Source organism: Bombyx mori, chromosome 3, assembly GCF_030269925.1.
Source record: "Bombyx mori chromosome 3, ASM3026992v2".
NCBI classification, from domain to species: Eukaryota; Metazoa; Arthropoda; class Insecta; order Lepidoptera; family Bombycidae; genus Bombyx; species Bombyx mori.
The window spans coordinates 1,242,699-1,267,834 of NC_085109.1; the positions used below are offsets into that span (position 1 = coordinate 1,242,699).

Consider the following 25,136-nt stretch of genomic DNA (forward strand, 5'->3'; position numbering starts at 1 on the left):
GTGAGGGGCTATCTTAAATGGTTAACTTCATGGTTAATATATATTACAAACACTACACTATTACACTTTTTACAATATTGTTACGCGCTGGGGTTCGGAACAATTAAATAAATCTACCAAAGTACAAGTTAACACTGTATTAGGACTTAGAACACTTAAAAAACTACACAAACACTTTCAAATTCTCAATCGCTTCTTCCGCTTCGCTTCAGGTGATCCGTTCGCTGTTTCGCTTCGAGTAGTTTCGATTATTAACTGACTGCGTGTCATCTCTGCAACGCTTTTATAGCCGATACCACATCCCTAGAATTATCGAGAATATTCCAAACATTTCGAGTATTGTGTTTCCGCTATCCTACAACAGATGGCGTTGCACTTCTCGAGCGTTCTATGTACTACTAGATCCTCCGATATTCATTCGACTATTCGGCGATAGATGGCGTTACTGTTACCGGCGTAACAATATTTTATGTTTATATAACACTAGGATGTTTCGTTGTCCATTTCTAGATGAGAAGTACGTTGTTATAACCGAAGACAATCTTCTGTTTTAACATTTAAATAAACATTCCGATATCCGAAAACTGCCTCTACATACACATGTAACTTTTTTTTTCGTACCGGGGCCGAACCTCTTAGTAGGTCCCCGTGCCTAGGGGGCGCGCGGGGTATCTGGGACTTGACGATCTGCAAGGTGTTGGGAGCAGACCCAAGCGGATCCAAGGAATTTTAGGGCCCTACCCACTAAACGACTCCCCTGCACTCTTACACCCGACGTCCGATCTCCGTCCGGGGTCAAAACCCGGTCAGAGTAGGGGGTTTCCCGCGGTCAACACTACAACCAGACACGCGGCGCCACCCTAAGGACGCCCGACCGACGGGTCGTCGAGGCGATAGTCGACGACCAACGACATCGGTCTCCGCGGTACGGCGGCCCTACCAGGCCGCCCGGGCGATGCCGCTGGTGTTCCCGGATACCCCGCTGGGCCAGAACCAGCCTGCCGGGTTGTTCTTCCACAGTATGTTCGGCGACGACAGCCTTTTTTTTGCCTGCCATTACTTACACATTCAAACTCCAACACTACCCGATAAGATATAGCTCGTCTTCGTAACTTTAACGAAATCGAATATAACTGATAATTCTAGATTTTTCTGGATGTGACAGTATTTACTCTATCGATCTCGTAGAGTATCTACATATTTCTACTGTTACCTTAAATGTTTATGATTAGTTTCGTGAACCTTTATCGACGTTTAGTCTTCGACTTTGACATAAATCAAAAGTGCTAACAAATAAGATTAATATGTATCATGAGATATACATATAATCTAATGAATATAAAATTCAAAACTTTCTAATTTGACAGTAACATAATATTTAAATTATTATTATGATAAAGTCATCGGTCTCATACTTGAAATTTAAAAAAACAATTCAATTAGTTCCGATTTTAAGGTAATTACGTCGTGCAATCGGCCATACACGAGACACAACTGGACCATTGCCAATGCGAATGATACCTGACTAAAACAACCTCGGCGAATATCGATGAAAAAGCATTCGGTCCGAGTAATGGTAGCAAAATAGTTGTCTCTTAACATGTTCTCATTTAGATAACTAATTCCTGACAATAAACCCAGAGGATATGCAAAATGAACCTTTTTATTTAATTCATAATACTACGATTTTGAAGTTCCTTCTGCAATTCGAAACAAAAAATTTAAATTAAATTACGCGATTCGTTCCCACGCGTTATTCCCATCACTAACCAACCCGCTGATCGACAACGATAATATATCAAAATCGATTAATAAATAATTAAAATTCATCGCTATATTCGTATCGATTAATCTACTCGTGTCGCTACAGGGCACACTGTAGTTTATTGATTACAACCCACGTCGTGCGCCGCGGAGAGCTCTTGATGTACGCACTGGGAGAAATCTTTAAGGATGCAGTGAGTTTGGACACAGTTAAGTTCTTTGTCTCTCATTAATCAACAGTTCCCGGATTTATGTTGACTTTTAGTAACGGAATAGCATATGTGCCATAATCGATTACTCTCAATCGTTTCACTCTTGACAGAGTGGGCGTGATCGTCGTGTAGTGTTGGAGGGAGCTTCAAGATCTGACGCGTCTCTAATAAATAATAATAATAATATAATTTATATAATCAAAAAAATGCCAATCTCTATGAGTGAGATAAACGATAAATCACTACATAGATAAAACAAAGTCACTTTCTCTGTCCCTATATCTGTCTATCCCTATGTATACTTAAATCTTTAAAACTACGCAACGGATTTTGATACAGTTTTCTTTAATAGATAGAGTGATTGAAGAGAAAGGTTTATATGTATAATAACATCCATTAAATAGTGGAGAAATCAATAATAAATTAGAGTTTCTGAAGCGAAGCGAGGGCGGGTCGCTAGTAACTAATAAATAAAGAGCGGACGGTTGGCGTGGTATGGACATGTGATGCGTAGAGAGAAGTTGCATGTGACTAGGACCGTCCGAAGAAGACATGGATGGAGTGTGTGAATGACGCTAAGAGAGAAAGAGGAATGAGTGTTGAGCTGACGGCTGATAGAAGAGAATGGAAGAGAAAAAATTGCTGTGCCGACCCCACCTAGTGGGATGAGGTGGAGAAGAAGAAGAACTAATAATGATTTAGTTTTAACTAATTCAAATCAATTATAATACCTATGTAAATAGGCAATTAAATTAGGCAATAGAGCTAAATATTATTTCCTCTTTTGTTTATCGGCCGATTTTCTTATTTTTTTTGTTTATTAATAATTTAGTGTTAAATGGTTTCTTTATAAATTGACTTTTTCTTTAAAAATGACAAGAAAAATAGAAGAGAAAATGTAAATACACAATTGTAATTGTAATTGTAAATCGTGATGTGTAAGTAATGTTAATTAACCGGATCCAAATAAGGCTTCAGCGGCCTCTAAGAACTAAATAGATCTCTTCGAAAATGTCATTACCACGATTCATGTTGTTGTCAAATTTCTTATATTCTATGATCATGTTGCTACATTCACATACTCTGATAAAGAATACACCAAACATTTTGACATTTCTGATCCGTAATGCCTGCAGTCGTTTACAATAACTGTCACGGAACGTTACTTTTAAGATCTTAATCTGGCAACACCGTCTTAAAAAGAACAGACTTGTCAAAAATATGTGAAAGGAATCGGTTGCAGCTTTCTGATTTTACTTAATTTAATATTGTAACTATGTTAAATGTGTTATAATGCTATGAGCTTCTTCGGACACATCATGCGGTCTCCCAGACGTTAATTAGAGAAGCTCATAATTAGGGGTCGCGTAGGGGGCAAGCGCGCCGTGGACAGAACACCAGCCAGATGGTCAGATCTAGTAACAGAAGCACTTGGTGGTAGTCTGTACCGTACAGTCCATGTCACCCATGATCGTCTTTTTGGCGGGAACGCGAGGAGTGAAGTTGTGTGATTTGTTTTATTTTGTCTATTTAGTGTTTCTTCAGGTTTAAATGTGTAATAATGGTGGTTTATTAACTGTTTAATATCTGTGAAAGTGCACCAATGTGGGAAAATGAAACAAAGCCGCTGGACGTAACTTTTCGGGATCCTCCAAAAAGTCCACTGAAAAAATCTTAGTAAATGACCACTATTTTACTGAGATTATATTTCATCCCATTTCATTTCATTTAATTTCATCCCAGTTGGTTAATGTCTCAAATTAATCATCTTCATATCATTTCACTCCATAATATCATTTTTCATAAAAATAAGATTATAAATGAAAATAAGACATGACTTAAAGGTCTCAGTTACCAGGTCATAAAATCCCTAAAAAAAAATCACCCATGATCGAGCACAGTGGAAGAACGTGACATGTGGTCGCGATCCTCAGTAGTGAGGGAACGATATAGAAGAAGCTAAATACACGATCATACGGATGAAAAAGTCGTATTGATCATTAGCAAGTATTTTCCCTCAAGATTCCTCGCAACAACATAAACCTTTTATTAAAAAAATATTTGTTATTGACACTCATAATTTCTCATTCAAACTAAATATTTATAAATAGAACCAGAGCTCGTTCCATTTTTAAATAAACAAATATATTTCTTAATGAAGCTTAACGCAAACTAAAGCTCAACGTAACTAATTAGATCCCACGGCTGAGCGGCCATCAATCAAGCAAGCGTACGCTCGTTACAGGGTTCCGAACATTTTTATGGGTTCTCTTTATATTGCTCACTTCTGACGATGGTATGAAATTACTTTTCTGGTGTATCGAACACAGTCAAGCTTACGGCCCGCCTGACCGTGAATGGTCGCAATCGTTCACGGATATTGAAATTGTCAGACACATATTGCCTAATTTTTTTTATTGCTTAGATGGGTGGACGAGCTCACAGCTCACCTGGTGTTAAGTGGTTACCGGAGCCTATAGACATCTACAACGTAAATGCGCCACCCACCTTGAGATATCAGTTCTAAGGTCTCAAGTATAGTTACAACGGCTGCCCCACCCTTCAAACCGAAACGCAGTACCGCTTCACGGCAGAAATAGGCAGGGTTGTGGTACCACCTCCCTCCAGTAATTACGCAAATTAAACACAACTTGAATTAATTACGCAAATTAATAATTCTTTACAAATCACGTAGATGAAAGGCACGTCAAAGCGCTTGAGAAACGTAAGCAAAAGGATCTTTCCAGAGCCAAATGGTACGGTAGAAACGAATACTTTTTCCCTGCCTATGCTGATAGCCTTGAGAGGCTATTTCAGCTTAGCCTTGACGTGTAGGTGAGCTCACGGGGCTCAAAACCGAAGTGTTGCTAACACTGGCCCTAGCAAGAGCAGTGCTTCGCAGAATCTACCACCGGATCGGAAACGCGACACCCTGAGAAGATCCGGCGGGGCTATGTCTATGGGCTAATTTACTCGTCGAGTCCTTCATCGCAAGCGACGGGTTTGATGAGGACGGTGATCGGTGCTTGTGGTACCTAAAAGCACCGTTAATGGATCGGGAGGATCCGTAATGATGTTTAGGACGACATCGACTGTTTACCATTCGGTCCACGGGATCGTTTATGGAAATGGATATGGATGTAGGTGGCGGTTCTAGGTAATATGACAATAGGGTTACTAAACAAATGTTCACGAATGACTTCCGCGATAAAGAATAATTTGTCATAAAAATCAAACCCGCAAAATTATAATTTGCGTTATCACTGATGGCAGGGCGATTTGGGAGCCCACCCGGCTACGTATCACCACCGTGCCTATTTCTGCCGCGTTCTGGCTTAAAGAGTGTGCCAGCCGTTGTCCTATAGAAGTGAAACTTAGAACTTAGAGGCTTGTGGAGAGTATTAAGCGGTAGGCAGCGCCTTGGCTCTGCCCCTGGCATTGCTAAAGTCCATGGGCGACGGTAACCACTCACCATCAGGTGGGCCGTATGCTCGTCTGCGTACAAGGGCAATAAAAAAAAACTCGTATCGTTTTTTTGTTGTTGTCCTTGTAAGCAAAAAAGTATAAGCAACTATATGATGGTCAGTGGTTACCTCCGCTTAGAGGCACGATCAAGCCGCTGTCTGGTCTCGTCGTCTCAAGGTCGGTGTGTCTATAAGCTGCGTTACCAACTGTGACCATGAATTCGTGCACCAGCTAAGCAATAAAAAATACAACATTTATACAATACAACTGAGACATCTTATCTCAAGGCGGTGGACATTCATATTGGCTGTGATAAATAGTTGTTTTTTTCTATTTATATTTTTATTGCTTAAATGGGTGGACGAGCTCACTGTCCATCTGATGTTAAGCGGTTATTAGAGCCTATAGACATCTACAACTTAAATGCGCCACCCACCTTGAGATATAAGTTCTAAGGTCTCAAGTATACTTACAACGGCTGCCCCACCCTTCAAACCGAAACGCATTACTGCTTCACGGCAGAAATAGGCAGGGCGGTGGTACCTACACCAAGAGGTCCTACCATTAGAGTGTGTTTCTGTACCCATTAATTAATGTACCCATTAATTAAAAATATTTGAGCAATCCATGATTCCTTATTAATGGGTATATAATATATTTGTAGTTTCCAAACATTATGGAAGATAATCAGTGCGCTTAGTGCGAGTTTTTTAACGTTCTCGATAGCGTAAACTTTAACTCAAATTTGTATGCAGTTGGAACAACGCCCCTAGCGGCAAATTTACGCAAACTTTTACGCTGAGCAATTAGTCAACGCCGTTACCGTTCACTTGGATTACACCTACCCACAAATTTAACATAAATTTGTTATTGTTTATTTGCGCCCTCGTCATTGAATGGCACGTATTATTTCAGAAATCGTTAATGACAGAAACGCGCGTAGAACATAGACAGCTATCCCCAAACCCTGAAGATAATGTTTTCGATCAGGAATCGAATAAATTATTGTTACGCCGTAACGCCATCTATCGCCTAATAGTCGAACTTTATCGAAGGATCTAGTAGCATCTAGAACGCTCGAGAAGTACAACGCCATCTATTGTTAGATAGCGGAATCACACAATACTAGACTAGAATATTCTCGACAATTCTAGGGATTTCGTCTCGACTATAAAAAATGTTGCCGAGATGGCACGCAGTCAGTCAGTAATTGGAACTACTCGAAGCGAAACAGCGAACGGAACACCTGATGCGAAGCGGAAGAAGCGAATGGAGAATTTTAAAATTGGTCTAAGTAATAAATACAGTGTTAGCTTGTAATTCGATAGAATTTTTATTTAATCCCGAACCCCAGCGCGTTCTAAGCCCGTCATTACGAGCACGAACCTACCCTGGGGCGATAACTAGCTTTCTAACTTCCACTTATAAAGCTCGACGTAATTTCTATATCTTTGATGTATTAATAATGCGTTTTATTAAAAGCAATACATTACCGTACACGTGTAGAAAATTTTATGATTACCGTTTACAATTCCTTCCAATAATACTTGTCTCAGAGTAAACGTTATTAATTTATTTATTTATTAAATATACCCGTCAACCAATACTTTAGCGTAATTCATGCGAGTGGTGTTTAGGGAAGTGTATTAACGATTGAAAAGATAAGATAAAAAAAGCTCAAATTTCTCGTACTGAGACTTTTATCGGCGTTAAAGCTTTTTGTGAGCCCGCACGAGCAGGAACCACTATTATGCCTATTTCAGTCGCGATGCAGTCACCGGCTTGTGAAGTAGGATGGTGGTTATACATTGATTTTCTTTTTTTTTTCCTACCTAAGCTGGTAGCCTTGAGAGGCTATTCCAGCGTAACCCTAACGTTTGTAGGTGAGCTCACGGGGCTCAAACCTGATGACGTTGCTAACACGAACCCTAGCAAGAGCCGTGCTTCGCAGAATCTACCACCGGATCGGAAACGCGACCCACTGAGAAGATCCGGCGAGAAACTCAGTGGGCTGTGTCTGAGAGTTAATTTACTCGTCGAGCCCTTCGTCACACGCGACGGGTTCGACAAGAACGGTGACCGGTGCTTGAAGTACCTAAAAGCACCGTTAGCGGATCGGGAGGATCCGAGATGACGTGTTTTGGGCGACGTCGACTGCTTTCCATTCTGTCCGCAGGATCGGGAATGTATACATTGAAACTTCGACTTGATTTTTGAAAATTAGTTTATAATGCTATATGTAATATTTACTTCGCTATTCGCAACCCATATAGATAATTAAAACTCTTATCCTTAAATGCGTTTCGGTTTGAAGGGTAGGGCAGCCGTTGTATACTTGAGACCTTAGAGCTTATATCTCAAGATGGGTGGCGCATTTACGTTGTAGATGTCTATGGGCTCCAGTAACCACTTAACACCAGGTGGGCTGTGAGCTCATCCACCCATTTAAACAATTTAAAAAAAATTCTATATTGAATAATAATGTAATATAATAACAAATACGCGATCAAACCGTAAAAGTAGTTTTAATTAAAGTTAATCATGCTATATCTTAGATTTTATTATTAGATTAGGTTATTATTATAATAGACTTCTTGGCAGGAACGCGAGGAATGTGAAGTTGTGTGATTTGTTTTATTTCGTCTATTTAGTGTTTCTTCAGGCTTAAATGTGTAATAACGGTAGTTTATGAACTGCTTAGTATCTGTGAAAGTGCACAAATGTGGGAAAATGAAGCAAAGCCGCTGAACGTAACTTCTCGGGATCCTCCAAAAAGTCCACCGAAAAAGTCTCAATAAATGACCACCATTTTACGGAGATGATATTTCATCCCATATCATTTCATCTTATTTCATTTCATTTCATGCCATTGTTCATATAAAAAGTTTTCATTAAAATTAAAATATGACTTGACCTAAAGGTCTTAGTTACCAGGTCATAAAAGCGCTTAAAAAAACATGTAATAACATGATTTCTATTATTACAAAATTAGAGCAAACTTAAAAAAATGTGCTTAAGTTAAATTGAAAACGACGAAACGCTTAATTTAATTTGAAAAACTAATTATGTGGTGTCGTGGGACACCAGGTAGGAACGAAGTTCCTTCGGCTAATGTAGAATCGACACAATTCGTGCTCAATTTTATGTTGGTTTTCTTGATTTTTCTCTTAAATTTTGCTGATTAGTTTTTATTTAAGTACAGGAAAGTATTTAGGAAATTCAGTATTTTAGGAAATAATAAATTACGTAAAATAAAAATAAAATCGTAATTCAAATTATCAATTAAAATAACAAAATATGTCTCTTTATTTTTGTTTGACAACATAAAATTACATAGAAATAGAAATAATTACAAAATAGAGAGAGAAGGGATGAGAGAACGAAAGGAAAGAGGGAGAAAGAGAAAGGTATTATACACTACTCGCTTGTGTATACGACTGTCGCGCCTGCGCACGTCTCATTTTACGGTTTTATTCCACGCACTTTTTTCCACGGATTTTTTCCACGCACTTTTTTCCACGGATTTTTTCTTACGGTTTTACTATCACATTTTTTTCATTTCGGTCGCGCAGCAAAATCTCTATCCCCTCCAAGCCTGCCGTAAGGAACTTCGTTCCAAAATTTGAAAACGCCGATATACCAGAATATACGAAGAGAAAACTTCATGGTTTTGGCGATGATTTTCTTATTAGCTCAAACAGGCAAATCACATGAATTTTTTACTTATCAAGACACAAGACTGAATGTTGCATTGGTAACAAGACTGACCTTCGAACACATAGCATGGAAATAGTTCCACGTAATTATGTGTATCGCGTCGATACTTACTTACTTCTTCATTCCCGACATTTTAACCAGTTTAACAGATCTGAATTATTCATACCAAACGCCCATCTATATGAGAATCAGTCCAATTCTATAAAAGTTTCCAAATAAATTACGAGTAAAATGATAAAATTATCCGTTGAACATAAAAAGATTAAGTAAGACATTTTTATGAAAAAAAAAAATCTTCAAGACGCTCTGATCCAAAACCAACACCAAATTATAGGGTTATGAAATAATTTATGTTGCGACATCTAGCAACGGGCAGCCCTGCATCAAATACTTGACGTTCATTAAAAAAACTAGTTCGCTTACAACCGGTCTTCGGAGTCGTGCACTTGGGGTTTTTTTTTCTTTCTTAAACCTTATTTCATCGAACCATTATTTCGTGTCTGTAGTATGGTGGTGACACGAGAATGCCGAAATTTCTCGAAAACGAAATTTGGTACCTCTCTTTTTTATACCTAAACTACGGGACGTATGTACTTTTTCGTTATTATTGTATTGTGACGGTGCCTTTTGTGGTAAAGAAGATATTTGACAGATACATGAATCGCGCTAGCTAGCTTGTCTAGATAATTTTGCATATCATTTAAAAGTTTCCTACCATGTCGGACAGACACAGCCCACTGAGTTTCTCGCCGGATCTTCTCAGTGGGTCGCGTTTCCGATCCGGTGGTAGATTCTGCGAAGCACTGCTCTTGCTAGGGTTCGTGTTAGCAACGTCGTCAGGTTTGAGCCCCGTGAGCTCACCTACTAGTTGAGATTACGCTGATATAGCCTCTCAAGGCTAGGAAGGAAAAAAAAAACATATCGGATTGTCGGTCTAAAGAACAATTTCATCTGCTCACTGGAAGGTCTTAATTACCATAACCTCTAAAGTAAACACGGATAAGTTTTACACTCACTAAGTAGGTACGGTATTAAGTGGCACACAACCGTGACATATGTCTGTCCCAATTGTTTAGTACAACAGTTGCTCCGTCCTCCAAACTGGCAGGCGTTGGTGATTCGCGACAGAAATAGTCAAATTGTATGAATTCCCCACACTATAGTGGGACATGATTTATTCTATTACATTGTTTACCCCATACGCGTGAGTCATAGTCTAGGATATATTATACTATCTCGACATGTTCTTCTCGACACTTTGATTTGCGTCAAAACGCTGATGCTCAACTTGGCAGAATACAATTCCGGTAGAGGACATCCACAGTGTTCAAAGAGAGATCACAATGTGTTTCTGCGTTACGATTACAACTTTGAAAAAAACGGTGCGCGTGCAACTTGGCGCACGTGAATTAAGTGAAACTTCTTTATCGATGTGTAGTATAGTTGTGTTCTTCATTTTTCATCCTTAAATCAAATTTATCTTGTATTAAGGAATGCTGTGTATAAGAGAAACGACTTAGCTCGCATTGTCGTTTCCCTATCTCCACAAGGAGTGGTTCGCGAGACGCTCTGTCTATTTTCTCACTCTCACTCTTCCTAAGTTGTATCTTGTATCGCTAACCGTAACGAATCTGCCGCAAATAAAATTTTACCCTTCACGCACCTAAAGTAGTTCACTTCAAAAAGCCTTTTTATGTAAATATCGTGGTTTATTTCAACACGCTCGCTGCACCTCCCTAATCAGGCTGCTTTCGGCACGTATGAAGCCAAACTAACCACAAAACTCCTCGTGATTTAAAACGACTATCGCGTGAACTTTATTTATGTTTCTGTGTAGTTTTAACATGACAGATTAGTTTGGACATACCATGTGAATTTAACCCTTGTTCTTGACGCACTGCATGATGATGAAGAATATGTCGTTAATGAATAACAAATGACATCCATCACGATCTGTCATCAAGTATCTACCTTCAATATTGTAGTCCAAGTCTATGTATGAACAAGTTGTAGGAATGAAGCAAAAACAATCAAAAGCTGGTTTTCTCCGAACAGGGCTTTCAGGAACGCAGTTTATTTATCAAAAGCTTTCATTAGATCTTGTAAGTATTTTTGATGCTTTTGTATAAAGCTGTCGAATAATAATGAAACTTTTTAGCTTAAAAGTAATTTGCCTTTAAAAAGTCTCTGTAAGTGATATAATCAGCATTTGTTTAGGAGATATTGATATAGGAGATATTGTTTAAGTGATGTAGCAGTGAACTAGATCTTTAGAATAAAGATTTGAAGACATCAAACTAAACAGCAAAATAAAATTGATCTACATCAAGTCTGTAACCCTAAGTGCAATTATCTTTCAATTTATGATGCGGCTTAACTGTGATCCCTAACTAGATCACGTCCATAGCCATGAGTTGAAGACATAATGTATTTTATTGTGCAGAATTTTCCTAATAGCCTTCTATTTTTTTTTTTTATTGCTTAGATGTGTGGACGAGCTCACACCCCACCTGGTGTTAAGTGGTTACTGGAGCCCATAGACATCTACAACGTAAATGCGCCACACACCTTGAGATATAGTTTTAAGGTCTCAGTATAGTCACAACGGCTGCCCCACCCTTCAAACCGAAACGCATTACTGCTTCACGGCAGGAATAGGTGGGGTGGTGGTACCTACCCGTGCGGACTCACAAGAGGTCCTACCACCAGTAAAATCAAGAGGTCCTACCACCAGTAAATACGTAACGTCTTCACCAAAAACACTGGCATCGGAATCAATCCCTGGCTCCTACAGTCTTCAGCGGCACAGACTAACCAGACGATCAATTACTAATAAAATTACCGCAATTAGTTTCATGATAATTTTACGACCGTCAACATAAAGCCAGTTGTAAAAATGAAGCAGTATTAAAAAGGAAGCCATCAACTTCATTGATTTACGACGTAACGGAATGTTTAAAGTCGAGTTAATTAGATTATAGACAGACAGAAAATCATAGAGTGAAAGTCGAGTACATAAAATTCCACAGCATATGTGCTGTGTTAAGAATTTGCTGAGAGATATTTAATCTGTGTTCTCAATCGTCTATCTGTTTTTTTTTTTTTTGACTTTTTGGCGGGAACGCGAGGAGTGAAGTTGTGTGATTTGTTTTATTTTGTCTATTTAGTGTTTCTGCAGGTTTAAATGTGTAATAATGGTGGTTTATTAACTGTTTAATATCTGTGAAAGTGCACAAATGTGGGAAAATGAAACAAAGCCGCTTGACGCAACTTCTCGGGATCCTCCAAAAAGTTAACTGAAAAAATCTTAGTAAATGACCACCATTTTACTAAGATTATATTTCATCCCTTTTCATTTCATTTAATTTCATCCCAGTTGATTAATGTCTCAAATTAATCATCTTCATTTCATTTCACTCCATAATATCATTTTTCATACAATTATGAATATAAATTAAAATAATACATGACTTAAAGGTCTCAGTTACCAGGTCATAAAATCCAAAAATAAATCCAGTCAAAAAATAAAAATCTGTTTCTTTTTTCTTCTAAGTAATAATTTGTTGTGTGTTCTAATATCGGGCGTAAGCTTCGATTTTCTATTAAAGATGTGTTTACAACAAAAGAAACGAAAACACCTAAACTAAATTCCTTCCTTGAAAATAAAAAAAAAACCTTAGAAATATGTATCATAAGCAAACCGTGCAAACAAACAAATTACACCAAGGAATCGACCTGACCTTGTGTTGTAGAGTGCGACTTAAATTCGTCAAGGTCACATACTTGACCGAGGCGATCTTAGTGCTAGACAAAAATTAATTGGGTGTCTGTAAAGTCGATTTACGGACGATAGCTTTACGTGTTAACGTCGGTAGCAGCACTATTCGAACTGCTAACTCTGACGTCACGCGAGAAGAGAAATAAATGTGTCATAAGCCAACGCTCGGGCCGATCGTGCCTCTCGATCGGTTGTCCCGCGCTCTCGCTTGCTCAAGCTCAGACGGAACGTGATACTTTTTCGTGCATGCAGCCGGTGTTCATCGATTTTTAAGCCGTTATCACGTCAAAATTTCTCTTAATTCTCATAAAACTTTATTTACATTATTACGTAGGTTTCTTTCTTTTTTTTCCTACCTATGCTGATAGCCTTGACAGGCTATTTCAGCTTCACCTTGAAGTGTAGGTGAGCTCACGGGTTTAGCGGTAGGCAGCGGCTTGGCTCTGCCTCTGGCATTGCTGAAGTCCATGGGCGACGGTAACCACTCACCATCAGGTGGGCCGTATGCTCGTCTGCCTACAAGGGCAATATAAAAAAAAAACCTCAAACCGGGAATGTTGCTAATACTGGTCTTAGCTAAAGTAATGATACCACCGGATGGGAAAAGCGACCCACTGAGAAGATCCAGCGAGAAACTCAGTGGGCTGTGTCTATGGGAGGATCCGTAATGACGCGATACGTTTCATGCTACCGGTCATGCCATATGGCGCTAAAACGTGGACATTGATGACATTGACAGCGTGCTATGGAAAGGGATATGCTCGGAGTTACTTTAATAGATCGAGTCAGAAATGAGGGAATCCGTCGAAGAACCAAAATAACCGACATAGCTCTAAAGGCTAGCAAGCTGAAGTGGAAATCGGCCGGACATACGTGTCGCCGTACCGATTGTCGATGGAGCAGAAGCGTCCTGGATTGGACACCACGTACCGGTGAACGCAGCGTTGGGCGTCCCCCTGCCCGGTGGATCGATGACTTGCGGCGATATGCTGGGGAAGTTTGGTAGCGGAAGACGGAGGACCGTTCATTGTTGCGGACTATGGGAGAGGCCTACGTCCATCAGTGGAGAGATACAGGCTAATGACGATGATTATGTACGTAATTTATTGACAACATTACATTTTTCAATCTCTATACGTCTGATAGTGTGATGGAAATACCAATAAAAACAAAAGAAATTAAATCCTTCGAAGCGTTAAGTAAATCGTGAACAAGTGCAAAATGGTATTGAGTAAATAATGGCCGCCGCTGGGCGTTTCGTACAATATCGATAAATTCAGTCGCGACACGACACCGACACCGACAATGCTCGTTTAAACGAACATTTCGCACCACTACAGACTTCATGATGTTCAGACATGTTTGTATTTGGATAAATAAAAAAAACACATTACAGGATTTCAGTAATATTTTAAGCTATTGCATAGCTTTTATCGCGGCCTTTGAGTGCGGCGACCGAATCAAGAAATTGCGTAACGAAAATAAAACCTAACACTCCACTTCGCCTACCATGTAGCTCGCGTTTAACACATTCACACGTTGCGCTTGTGTAGTGTTTGTGAATAAGCGCGCGGCGTGACGTCCCACTGCATGCGCATCATGAAAAGTCTGCCCATCTCTCTCTCGCGCGGTCTAGCTTATGAGTGTGAAGGGGACAGTTAATGTTTTGCTTTTGTTAATGTTTAGAAATATAACGTGGTCTTATTTTATTATTATTTTAATATTAAATTATTATTGTCTAATTATAATTGCAAAAGTTGATAAAAGTATGTAGGAGCTTTACCGCGGCAGTCCCCGAGTGCCACACGTGTTTTTTTATTACTCTGAGACGAGTCGACAAACTCACGTCTCATCTGGTATTAAGTGATTAATGGAGCCCATACAAATTATGATTTGATTTGGGTTTCCGCTGCTTACCATGATACGTAAAATCGAAGGAAACATGATCGCTTCGCGGTAAAAATAGGCAAGGTCATGGTATCCACCTGTGCAGGTTTGTAATACGCCCTACCTCCGACAATTACACAAATTTCCCCTTTTCAGAGTATAATTTTAATAATACGATATAATATTCCTTCATCGTGGATGTAGTCGTAGGCAATAAGCAAAGGCTTGGCTGTACCCCTCACATTTCTGACGTCCATGAGCGACGGGGACTACTTACCATCAGATGGGGCATATGCTCATCTGCCTACAATAACAAAAAACATATCTCAAGTACGTACATATTTCATTTGAAAAATTGGTACTTATTGAATTCGAACACGTGCAAACTTCCAAAGCCAGTACCCAATATTTTATTACCATCATAAGATGCTAGGGCGCTTTTTCTACCCTATATTTTTTTTGTAACACGCGGCTGATTAAATTGAAGAAACTGGTAATATTACCGTTTTTATTATGGTGAAAATGACGTTTTGGTAATGACTGATTGTCACCTTGCCTAACCGAATGTTGATAAAACTTTACGACAAAAAGAAATACTTACTACTTATTTGACCGTCAAAGTTTACCTGTCAACCGTCACCATCACCACCATTTAGACACGGGAAGTCTGCGAAACAACATCCGCTTCCAAAAGTTAAGATCAAGATTCAATTCGAAAAAGTATCGCAAAAAACCACGTTCACTGGGTGCATTAAAATCCTAAATATTTCAATCCCTAAAGTGTAATTTAAAAACCAGTAATTCCCTCCAGCTCTAATACAAATCAGACTCTTTAACCCAGAGGCCAGAGTGACAGGTCACAACCCAAGCTACTGACCTTAACATAACCGATTATTCTTACGACTTTCGTCCTGATTTAGGTCCAGTTTCATTTTTCCTCATCACACTTCAGAATCATTACAAAATTTTGCTTCTGAATAAACCTACCAGTTACTGTTACCACTCAAAATCTTCTCCCCTAAGTATTCATAACAAACTTTTGTCACCTGGATCACTTCTATGAACTGCGAGAGTCCCGCCGGCAATTGTCGAAGTTGGCCCTCGAGCGTGGTGTACTAACATTTAATACGCAATTCACGGAACTACTTATGGGAATACGAATAGTTCTGAAATTAAATTTCGTGAAAACCGAAATATATCTCCTATTATGAACGACTCGTTCATTGAACCAGTTAACGTTGAATATTGATGGTTCTAATAATACCTTTTAATGATCCTTTTTAAAGTATGATTAAACAAATTAAAGTCGAACACAAAAAATAGGATAGAATATATAAAGCAAAGATGAGAGAACTGTACAATTCAGATTTTTCTAAATTGCCTTACAAAGTTTGCAAAAACACAGGTGAACGAAATGAAACGACAAGATAATCTAGATGAAGAACTAGTACAAATATTATCTACCTAAATATGATATTGTCATTCATCATTTACATTGGCGGTCGGTCGTTATATTCAGTTTTAAAACAAAATGTTATCTGCGTTAAAATCTTTGCAAAATCTTCACGGTTAATTCACAAGAAAAACGATCAGGATCTTTAATCGATGATTGTCACAAAAACACAGCCATTGTAACAAGCGTTCGGTTTCCGCATAGCACATAAAATATAGACTTTCAAACTACAAGTCCGGTTTTGTTTTGTTTTGTTCGTTTTACTTCATGATAAATCGTCGAACCAGATACGCGCTACTCTCAACACCTCAACTCAGGATGCCATCACCATGGCCGAGGATATGCAGGGCTGGCGCAGAATAGTCCAGAAAAGTTATTAAGGGAGACCACGACCATTGAGGATTTGGAGTATTGGGGATTTTCGACGAAAGGAGGAAACTTCATCCTGATATTAAGCAAATACAATAATTTAACATAGGTACCTACTCGTTAAATGTCAAGACACAAAATTTAATTTAGGTATAACCCTTTTCAAAAGCACGAACCGTGTTTTTTAATAGCCGCCTTATAATTACTTGCCACAGTATGTCTAAGGAAGGTTCCACGAAACAATCTCAGCCCTTCGGTGTGGATATATTATTATTATCATTACTTATTGCTAGTAAATAAGTCTGCAAAGTCACAAAAAAAACAAAACAAAATTGTAATCATAAAATGGCCTATAGCTCTAACATCTCATTCCCATTCCCAATCTTCATTCTCATCTTGTGCTATCAACAAGTAATTGCTAAATTTATTACTTAATCGGTTTTACGGCACAAGTTTTCCTTAACAGCATCCTAAATCTATAAAGGTTTGATATCGACGTTATGTCAGACATCACACAATCACAGAACTGTCCTCAGCTCATATCAGCGCCAAAAAAAGAAACCCAATACTACTCTGTCAAGAAAGTACTGGGAAATGATATCAGTAATACACAAAATGTTAGATAATAATCGAAATTTATTTTATCATCATTTATGCCGAGTTTACATTACGAAATTAGTGTCATGCATGTTGAGCTCAGTTTCACGAAAGTAGTTTCGATATATGCGAAAGTAATTTCGTTAAAAAATTAGTGTCGCGAAATCCACAGTATCGCAGTAACCATGGCGCCTTCAGCATCAAAGCTATAATTTGCTATATTCAATGTAGCTAAAGAAATGCTTATATACCTATAAACTTAAAAAAAGACTATCAAGAAAAAAAAAAGATTGGTAGATTCGAGGATGGTCAACAAGAAGGCATTTAGGTGCAATGAAGTTAGTCTCTGAATTAGCAGATGAAGATCCTGAGAGTTATAAAAACTATTTTCGAATGAGTGAATATAATTTTGATTTTTTACTGTAGGTGATTCGGTACCCTTGTCATTGATATTCATTAATAAGATCTATATTTTTTTCTGTACTCCATCGTTGGTTTGCCATTTTCAACGCTTGAAGCGCGTCCGAATTAACAATACACACGTCCGCACAACGCAGGCCCTTTCGCGACATTAGTTTCACGTCGCGTTTACACTATGAAATTAGTTGCATGACACTAATTTCACCAAAAAATCGCGCAGGGCACGAAACTAATTTGCATGCATGAAATTAATGCATGCATTACGAAAGTATTAAATTACACGTGAAACTGTTGGTAAAACTAATGTCACGAAATTAATTTCACGCCACTAATTTCGTAATGTAAATTCGGCTTTAAGTATGTTCCTTCAGAAACGATACACTTACGCCAACAAATAATCTAATCAACGAAACATTTTTTCAACCTTTCTTTCGGAATTGAGTTTAGTTCTCGCCGAGAATTCTCCTTTTTGTCTTCTACCGAATGAACACGGGTGCAACTAAGTGGTATTACTAGTTTAGGAAAAAGAAAGAAGTCGGCTGGGCTATATTTGGTGAATAAGGTGGTATTTATTCTGTTTTTAATAATTAAAAAAAACGTTCACAATGGTGTTTTGTTCGAATGCGCATTATCGTGGTGCAAGAACCAAGAATTTTCTTTCCACAAATCTGGCCTTTTTCGTCTAATTTTCTCGCTTAAGCCTCGTATAACGCTCAAATAATATTCTTCATTTACCGTTTGACATTTCTGTGACTGTTATACGATTGAGTTATAGTCTTAATATTTAGGTAAGCAGCGGCTTGACTCTGCCCCTGCTATTGCAGAAGTCCATGGGCGACGGTAATTACTTACTATCAGGTGGGCCGTATGCTCGTCTGCCTACAAGGGCATCAAAAAAAAGTATTACCTATGGTTATAGAGAAAATTCTGTTAATCGGCAATATTTTTCATGTCCAAGTCTATTTAAAATGGTACGGATCGACTCGTAAAATACAGAAAGTAACTGTAACAAAGTAAAGGAAAGTAACAAAATTGAAAGATCAATAAACTCACTCACTCAGCCTCAAATGGTAGCTGGTGAACGTGCCTACCTATCTGAATACCTTGATAATTTCCACCTAGATTCAAAATATATATATCTAGGTAAAAAAACATAGATCGCCACTTTGATGTTTCGCTATAGAAAACATATTTCATTTTATTATAAGTTAAACGAATTATTTCGATCAAATAAAAAAAATAAGAGATAAAAATATGTTAATGGAGGACCATTCGAGAAACTTAATTTACGTAATATCCTGTTCAAGTTTAAAAAACCTAATTCAATATTCATTTTTCAATAACGTTACCGCAACAATGTTTACTTTTTATTAATACATAATATATTTATTTATTTTTATTATATATATTCGGTTGAATCGTCATGATAAGATTTATTGATACTAGCAACCCGCCCTCGCTTCGCTTCGGAAACATTAAAACACGCATGAAACAAAAAAAAAAAAAAAAAAAAAAAAAAGGAGCCTATGTTCATCAGGGACAATGTCGGCTTCTAATGGAAAAATAATTTTTCAAATCGGTCCAGTTCGGAGCCTATTCGAAACAAACAAACAAACAAATCTTTCCTCTTTATAATATTAGTATAGAGTATTAATATAGATTTCAAACAACTCTATTGATCTATAACCTAAAGAACCCGTACTATTAAGCCTAATATAGAATGATTTTAGAGATGATTTTAGAGTATGTCTGTATCATCTGATGGAATGAGATGTAGATAGATTCTTATTTGCAGTGTGAACACGCTGACGGCCCTTCTGTTGTTAAGTGAGTACCGGAGCATATGTAAGATTTGGAGAGATAAAATTGAACTGAGATTTCAAACTCATTTCTCAAAGTGGATAGTGGCATTCGCGTCTTAGTATGTGAAGTTTATTGGTGGCAGGAAGACTTGCGAGTCCGCCCGGGTAGGTACCACCACCCCGCCTATTTCTGCCGTGAAACAGTAATGCCTTTCGTTTTGATTGGGCAGTCGTTGTACCGTTAAAAGTGAGACTTTAGAACTCATGTCTCAAGGTGGGTGGCGGCATTTACGTTGTAGATACCTATAGGCTCCGGTAACCACTTAACACCGTAAAACAATCTAAGCAATAGATAAATAAATAAAACGTTTAATTATCAAAATTTGATCCAAAACTAAATGTATCCATTCTACTGGACTGTCAAAGCACGCATTCACCGATCTCTACTCAAAGATTAAACAGAAAAACAAACTTATGTTTCATACTAAATAATAATACTACCCAAGTATTTAATTACAAGTCTGCAATCGGTTGAAAGTCGTAACTAAAAACATGGCCGACTCGTTCACGTCGATGCTACATTCCGATGCGTACTAGATATGTCATTTGCGTGTTTTGTAACGTCAATTCGATGTTTGTTTATGGTACTGGCAATTTTATTTGGATAAAACGTTAAAATTATGTGTGTTTATTGATCCTCTAAAATCTATTTTATTTATCTCTTATCTATACGAATAATTATCTTTTAGATCATTTTAATAAAAATTTCAAATAATTGTTTGCGACGTTAGTATTTCAAAAGTTTATAATATTTTTCTGATACAGAGCCCGTGAGGCTTTAAAGAACACTTATGCTGTTTATGCAGTGGGTTACAAAACTAGCAAGACCACAGACCACAGCATATCTTTTTTCCTTTTAACTATAGCGTATAATCTACCTTACCTGGCTCTCTATTTAACTTTAAATTTTATTACCAATAATTTTTGTTTTATTAATACTGAACGCTAAAAGAATATTATACAGGTATCATAAATAACGTCTAGTTCTTTTCCGTGAATCGTACATCAACGTTGCAACAAATATGGCCGCCTCGTGAGAGTTGTATGAATTAATTAAAATATCGATTGAGATATCGGTTGACAACGTTTCTGTAATTAATTGTAGTTACATGTCTATTTAAATAAACATGCCTTGATCAATTGTAACATACGATAGACAGCTAATATAACAATATTCGGGATTATGTTTGTACACAGTGTACCTTCAGAGTTCAGAGATTAATTTATTTTTGTCACAGAGTATCCCGAGCACAATGTCAGGATTAAACAACAAAATGGCTAAAAAGCGTATTTGCCGATGTCTCCGAAAAACGATAAATAAATACGATTAGGTGAGAAAATCCATGTCGCAGTCTAATATTTTATTCTAATCTGAATATTTATTAGCTTTCGGCAATAAGATTTGATTTATGCAAATGAATTTAAAAATTCACAACGAATCCCGTATCGTTTATCATAATTAAGTTATGCATTTACGGTTTCAATCGTTTATTTGAGACTAAAAATATGTAGCTATTTCTAAGTAGAACATTTAAAAAAAAAGTATTTAGCTCATACAGTACTCACCAAAGTTACATAGATAATATTAGACGTGGACCCTACAATGTATGGGCGCATAAACAAACCTCGTTACCGTTCCCTTTGCGACTGAATTGGTATCTAAATGAAGACGTTTATTAAATAAATACGCTTATTGACCGATTTACTATCCAATTATGGTGGTCGCAGCTCACTAAAGAAATCACCTGCAACATTTATTAAGCGATTTTCATCTTTATTATTGAATCGTTAATGTCGATAATTCTTCATTCATTTGCATGCTCAACTAAATGTTGGATTTTAATCTTTATTTGCACACGGGCGGTTTTCTTTTACATGCGTTTTTGTATTGGAAAGGTACATTGAAATGATTAAATTAATTGTTCATAAGGAATTCTTCTTCAGGTAGTTTAAAGTTTTTCTATTAAAACTGCTGCCTGTTTCTTAATGGTACTTACTACTCATTTATCAGAAAAGTAGTTGCGTTGGAATGAGATATTGACATTGTTGACATTTAAATAACCGAAAAGCTATGTATTCCAAAAAAAAAAAAGTAGACCTATTTTAAATTCGTATGTAATTATCGAATTAAAGCTGTTACGACTAAGACATAGACCGAAGTCAATGCCTGTAATCCAAAGATTTGTTGAATTTCTTCATTTTGCCAACGTATACGTACTAACTAACCTGTGGCCTAAAAGTCAATAAGACGTAAACGATTTTTGACAGCTGTCTACTTTAAAAAATACCTAAAGTCTCGGCGACCTGGGAATTAACTTGACCTCTGGAAACGAGAGGTTTTCCACTTAGACGTAAATAGGTGCACTCTCTATTCTGCAATCTTATATCCTTCCAAGTGGCGCAATCAGGAATCTTAGATCGCCCTTACATTCCACTCTGACGCAGATTCTTAAAATGCCTATTGAACTAAAAGACAGAACTTTTAACCGAACTCTTCATCGATAACCGTAACACGAACGAACACGTCGCAGTATTGAACCGGAAAATAGTTGTCTTTAGTACGATCGCTACCGTTAAATTGTTCACAGCGCCAGCCAGCTTAATTGACTTGGATATACCGTTGGATTGACAGTCTACTTGGATTTCGTCTTAGAACGTTTACCTTTTATCTTTTTAATTACGTGTAACGTCTTAAGACACTTTTAGGCATTTTACTGGTGGTAGGACCTCTTGTGAGTCCGCACGGGTAGGTACCACCGCCCCGCCTATTTCTGCCGTGAAGCAGTAATGCGTTTCGGTTTGAAGGGTGGGGCAGCCGTTGTGACTATACTGAGACCTTAGAACTATATCTCAAGGTGTGTGGCACATTTACGTTGTAGATGTCTATGGGCTCCAGTAACCACTTAACACCAGGTGGGCTGTGAGCTCGTCCACACATCTAAGCAATAAAAAAAAAAACCTATACGCGATCCAACATGCACGCATCCGCCAATATTCGTATAACCCAGGGGCTCCTAAACTTATTTTGTCTACTGCTCAATTTGAGAATAAATTATTTTTTAGCGCCCCCATTTTTTCATCTATTAAAAAACCACTATAGCGTGAGCTCAGTCGGTGTCTAAGAGTCCTCCTAGATGAAATTACAAATCGCCTTACAAGCCACAACACCCCTATTTTTTTCTGGATCTCTTACCGCCCCCCAATGGGTCTGCAGCGCCCACAAGAGGGCGTTATCGCCCACTTTGGGAAAGGCTGGTATGATCGAATAAAATCCAAAAGGTTTCATGTGCAATCACCAGTCCTCTCTAGATTGTGTATGAGTTCGCGAAGGTTAACCAGAACCATTCTATTTCTGTAGCCCAGCGGTCATTATTATTAATTTAAAGGATAGAACAGCCTTTATTTAATTTGGAACTTCAAGCCCATGGTCCTTGTAAAAATACCGGAACACGGGTGCTTTTACTACGGCATTGTTGCATTGGTCGATCAGATTACACTTGACAACGAGTTGCCATTCACTTTACTCTCTGGATATTTCAATATTAGCGATCCTATGCAGACTGCTATCCAACAGAAATAGGCAGGACCGCTGCCATGCTGTCTCCATGCGCACCCATGATAATCCGCTTCCTTTTTTTTCCTACCTACCTAAATACTGATAGCTTGTGGGCTATTCCAACTACGTGCATAGGTGAGCTTACGGGGCTCAAATTAAGAGAATTTGCCAACAGTAGCCCTAACAAGAGCAGGGCTTTGCTGAATCTAACACAGAATCTGAATCGCCAAAACATAATTAAATAATATAACGTAGTTTTCAAGGCAATATTTTGTTAAGGACAAAAAATGTGTAATTTGGAGATATTGAATAATAACGTTCTGTAAAATTGTATGAAAAGCAGTTCTTTGAAAACTAATCTTAATTTATATTTATTTAAATTTTCAGCTACGCAAATACAATGTTTTACTTGGTGCTAGTCCTTTACTAACGTGTTTTATCTATGCTTTTACTTTACTTTACGCGACACCCTTCGATTGTGGAAACAAAAATTATATGCCTCGGTAATAGTCACTTTTTTCTGTAGAATAGATTCTCCGTGTCTTTCAACGTATGTACAAAATTTAATGATGCTGATTGAACTTGAAGTCGTAACAAACAAACTGAATTTCCCTTTTATAATATTAGTATGGAATGTCATAATAAAGTTAACAAAAAGAGCACTGAGCAGTTGTTGGTTTGGCAATAACGATACTAAGTATCCAACGACATAACTAATCATTTCATTCATTCATTTCATTAAATAATAGTTCAAAAACTAAGGAAACGCAAGATCAGGATCGGGATATTACAGCGAAATTATAAAAATGTCGTTTCATCTTCGGTGCTTGACGCAAGTGCACATTTTCTAGTTAATCGGACGTCTTGAAGTCTATGGAAAAGACGGTCAAATATTCCTTACTCGTTCAGAGAATCTAACATGTCCCTCGAGGTCACTAGATTAAGCACTTCTGTCGAAGCTACCATCTTACGGAATCCCCGAGGGTCTCTGCAAGTGGATCGCTAGCTTTTTGGATGGGCGGAGCATCACGATCGTTGTAGACGGTGACTGTTCTGACACCATGACCATTAACGCTGGCGTTCCACAAGGTTCGGTGCTCTCCCCCACGCTTTTCATCCTGTATATCAATGACATGCTGTCTATTGATGGCATGCATTGCTATGCAGATGACGGCACGGGGGATGCGCGATATATCGGCCATCAGAGTCTCTCTCGTAGCGTGGTGCAAGAGAGACGATCAAAACTTGTGTCTGAAGTGAGAACTCTCTGGGGCGAGTCTCCGAATGGGGTGAATTGAACTTGGTTCAATTCAACCCGTTAAAGACACAAGTTTGCGCGTTCACTGCGAAGAAGGACCCCTTTGTCATGGCGCCGCAATTCCAAGGAGTATCCCTGCAACCTTCCGAGAGTATTGGGATACTTGGGGTTGACATTTCGAGCGATGTCCAGTTTCGGAGTCATTTGGAAGGCAAAGCCAAGTTGGCGTCCAAAATGCTGGGAGTCCTCAACAGAGCGAAGCGGTACTTCACGCCTGGACAAAGGCTTTTGCTTTATAAAGCACAAGTCCGGCCTCGCGTGGAGTACTGCTCCCATCTCTGGGCCGGGGCTCCCAAATACCAGCTTCTTCCATTTGACTCCATACAGAGGAGGGCCGTTCGGATTGTCGATAATCCCATTCTCACGGATCGTTTGGAGCCTCTGGGTCTGCGGAGGGACTTCGGTTCCCTCTGTATTTTGTACCGTATGTTCCATGGGGAGTGCTCTGAGGAATTGTTTGAGATGATACCGGCATCTCGTTTTTACCATCGCACCGCCCGCCACCGGAGTAGAGTTCATCCATACTACCTGGAGCCACTGCGGTCATCCACAGTGCGCTTCCAGAGGTCTTTTTTGCCACGCAACATCCGGCTATGGAATGAGCTCCCCTACACGGTGCTTCCCGAGCGCTATGACATGTCCTTCTTCAAACGAGGCTTGTGGAGAGTATTAAGTGGTAGGCAGCGGCTTGGCTCTGCCCCTGACATTGCTGAAGTCCATGGGCGACGGTAACCACTC

The 25,136-nt window shown here is 38.5% G+C and overlaps 1 protein-coding gene across 2 annotated transcripts in view; it reads left to right on the forward strand.

The window, feature by feature from the left end:
- LOC101747202 (uncharacterized) overlaps window positions 1-25,136 on the forward strand; it is a 77,029-nt gene that overhangs the window by 43,776 nt on the left and 8,117 nt on the right. The gene's annotated exons all lie outside the window — the stretch shown is intronic.